The 3,914-nt window shown below is 31.4% G+C and overlaps 1 non-coding gene across 1 annotated transcript; it reads right to left on the reverse strand.

Moving 5' to 3' along the window:
- Window positions 1–1,438: 1,438 nt before the first annotated feature.
- Window positions 1,439–1,512, reverse strand: TRNAN-GUU (transfer RNA asparagine (anticodon GUU)). The gene has a single exon. It is a non-coding gene; the product is annotated as a tRNA-Asn (tRNA).
- Between the last annotated feature and the right edge of the window lie 2,402 nt (window positions 1,513–3,914).

Genomic DNA, 3,914 nt, shown 5'->3' on the forward strand with positions numbered 1-3,914 from the left:
GTTTAAGTACTTACCAACTTTTGGACTTAGAATTTGCATTTTGAGTTGAATTGGAATTTTGGGTGTATCTTTACTACAAACATTTGCAAGACAAAACTCGTCCTTTATGGGTAAACTAGTGATTTAAAGGTTTGTTGCACATGCTAAGTGAAACCATGATTCCTACGAAAGTGAGTGAGGATTTTATACGTCTCATTTTGAAAATAAAATATGAACAGTTTTAGATATAGATTTTATTGGTGATTATTTATCATATTGCCATCAAAGAATTGTTGAGATAGTAATTCTTCAAATATTACAAATCCAAGTTGCTTCATGCAATAATCAATAAAAAATTCCATCTCATAAACATTGTGGCGCTGCTTAATCCATTCATTCTACACACAGTCGTTGCGGTAAACCCATATGAAGGCCTTCAAGTTTCACAAAAACAAATCGTTGCAAGTGAAATAATCAATGACAACAGATACAATCAGAGAATTCCTTCACGAAGGTTTTCTACACTTTACACTTGAGAAATGGAATCACAAATTTTATAGAGGAGAAAAATATGCTTTCCCTAGGGGCTGAGGGGTATCAAAATACTGATTAGCAGGTGGACCAAAGTTCTCAATTCCACAGAACATCAGTTTTGCAAAGACATCAAATAAACCTAGAAGAGAGATCAATAATTCATCTCAAGCAAATGCTAGCAAGGATGTTATCTGATTGAATTCCCACAATTTGAAACAAATCAACATATAAAAATGACATCATAAGTCAAAGTCTAAGAGGAAATATTAACCAATTGTTTTGGGGCTAAGACTATAAGTTTTTGTTCAGAGGTAACTCGTTTTGTGCACTTAATAACCACTAACTATCTCTACCAACTCTGCATTTCCTCCACTTCCTACATCAGTCCATGTTGTAGTCCACCTTATTATTGCGCCTTCTAGACGTCACTTGATTCATCAAATCCATAAGAAACCCATATAATACTTCTCTGTAGCAAACATAATCAAAAAGAAAGCCAAGAAATAAAATTTTCTCCTTGTTTTTGAGAAGAAGAAAATTGTGAGATGCTAAAAAAAAGAAAGCACAACAATAGCAATAATTAAAAAGAAAACCACGGGAGACAATATTGATGGTACCAAACTCATATCATTGAATTGGTGTTCCACCTGCACTGTGTATAGATATTCTTTTTTGGATCATATAGATCAATTGCAACATAAATGACCATAGATTCAAAACAATATCTGGGAGCCTGACAAAGAACTATATGACATAATTAAAAACTGATGTGAAACCATTGTAAGAATTTGAGACCTAGCAGAAAGAAAATGTACATAAATAAAATAAAAAGGAAAATCCACCGGATCTCATTTATCAAGCTTAGTTTTAATGTTCTCTGTTTTTTTAGTAAATAATAATAATAAATTATAATATGGGTGAAGTGCGCTAGAAGAAGGGCTTGAACCTTCGACCTTGTGGTTAACAGCCACACGCTCTAACCAACTGAGCTACTCCAGCAGGATGTTTTAATGTTCAAGCGTCTCAAGTAGAGACAGCAAATTCTTAATTAAAACAAACAATCGATGACCTTTGTGCTTGATTTAGTTGATGTGCCATGCTTAGAATGGAGAAGGGAAGGCTCTAATTGACAAAGGAGCATAAGGAGAGGTGCTTAAAGTCAGAGATGAAATGCTTCTCAATATAAACCAGTGAAGATGAAGAAGAGATTGCAGCACAAAACCTCTATCGTTGACAACGTTTCTTCTTTTTTTTTTCCTCATTAGAGAATCACTAAACTCATAGATAGTGCTTTCAATAGTAGGCTTCAAGTTAGTCATTTTTACCAGCAATATTGGAATTTTAGGAAAGTGTTCAATTAATATCTGAAATTATTTTTGTCAAGTGTTATTTATTTAACTTTTAGATTTAATTTTTCTTAATTTTGGAGGTCGATCAATCCATTTATTGGTGATCTAATTTCCAATCTTGCAACTCTCGAGTGTGCCAAGTGAGAGTCACAGGATTCTTTTTTTGTTTTTTTTTTGAATCCGAAGAGTTTATATAAGGTGGGGGGAATATTACTAATATAGGTGCTGCCGAATGGGTGTGAACCCAGGACTTCCCCATGGGAGATTAGGCTTTTAACCACTGTACTAATAGTAGTTTCAATCTAGATTATTAGTGATTTGATATTCCAATCTTGTGATTCTCAAGGGTGCCAAGTGAAACAAGATTTGTTTCATCTTTCTATGTAACGATTTAAAAATAAAAGAATATCGATGATTTTGATGAGATTTTACCAAAAATAAATAAATAAATAAATAAATCCCCCTTTTTTTTCCATTAAGGGGTTTCTTTGGGAATGGGGACTTCAAAAATTCTTAAGATCAATTAGTAAATATCAATTAATAAAAATTATTTTATTATTCTCTTAATTAGTATTATATTTCTGAATGATAAATTATAGTCTTGGAAATAGTGACTAATTATATGTTTCTTAATTTGGGTTTAGGCGACATTTTACTTTTTCCATAGGAAGGGGAAGAGTTAGGAGGAGATAAATATCTCAATGGACAATTTGGAGGTGAATTGATTTATTTATTGGTGATTTAATATTCTAATTTTGTGATAAGGATGCCAAGTGAAAGTCCCCCAAGATTCGTTTTCATCTTTCAATATAACAATTTTAATGAAAGGAATATCAATGATTTTGACGGGATATTACACTTTTTTCTCTCCTTTTTTTTCCCAAAAGTGGATTCTTTGGGAATCAGTACTTGCAAAATCTTTTGAAGATAATTAGTAAATATCAATTAATAAAAATTATTCTATTATTTTATTAATTAGTATTATATTTCTGAATGATAAATTACAATCTTGGACATAATGATTAATAAATGATAATTATTATATTATTCTACTAATTAATATTGTGCTTATGATTATAATTACAAATTAAGACATGTTTCTTAAATTATTTAAAGATCCAAAGAATTAAATAGGCAAGGGTATTTTGGGAAAAGAAAATGTAGTCATGCTCTTGAATTCTCATAAGTTATTTAGTTTTTTCTATGCATGTGTATATTCCTTGTTTTGATCAATGCAATTTCAATATCAATTTTGAGTTCAAGCTTCAAGTTTCAAGTTTCAAGTTTCAAATTCCAAGAGGATTCATTTTCCTCTTGGTCTAGCAATTGCAGATTTGAATCATTACAAATCTGATTGTTTGGGTTGGTTGAGATTCGAATTGATCGTTCAAGATTTATTTTTGTTACTCAAGATTCAATGATGTAGGTAAATAGCTTTCATCAATAATCTTCTCTCCCACCACCATTCCCACTTTAATTTATTATTTTCCTCTCCCTTGGGTCATTGATCAAAGATGCCTACAGTCGTGTCTCTCTTTTGTTAAACTTTCCCTTTTTATTTATTGCTTTGTTATTATTGTGTTATTTACTTTCTGCGTTTTCATTTTCTTAATTTCCATTCCCCCAATCAATGGACTGTAAGCTACAGAAAAGGGACCACGGTCAAAATCATCCTAGTTATACTCCCCTTCCCTCGATCCAAATCCAACACTTGGATCGCTTCCCTCTATTTTTTAGCTATTTAATATTCACATATTTTATTATTGCCTTTATTTATTTATGCTTTTTTTATTAGATGATGAATGGTTAGGTTATATCCATCTTATTTTTATTCTCAATTCGATTGCATTAGATGTATGTATTAAGACTACTTATTTAGAACCGTTAGCTTAATTAATTAGTTAGAAAAATTGAATTTTCACACTCTCGTGTTACCATTAAGAAGTTAAATTCTAAAATGGTATTTCTCCCTAAGATCAATCCATTAGCTACACAATACCGTGTGCTTGCGGTTACTTTTATTTTGCAAACAAGTTTTTGGCGCCAAATACC

Source organism: Hakea prostrata, unplaced genomic scaffold, assembly GCF_041222555.1.
Source record: "Hakea prostrata isolate BN-2017 unplaced genomic scaffold, UWA_Hpros_2 contig_21, whole genome shotgun sequence".
Lineage (NCBI taxonomy): Eukaryota > Viridiplantae > Streptophyta > Magnoliopsida > Proteales > Proteaceae > Hakea > Hakea prostrata.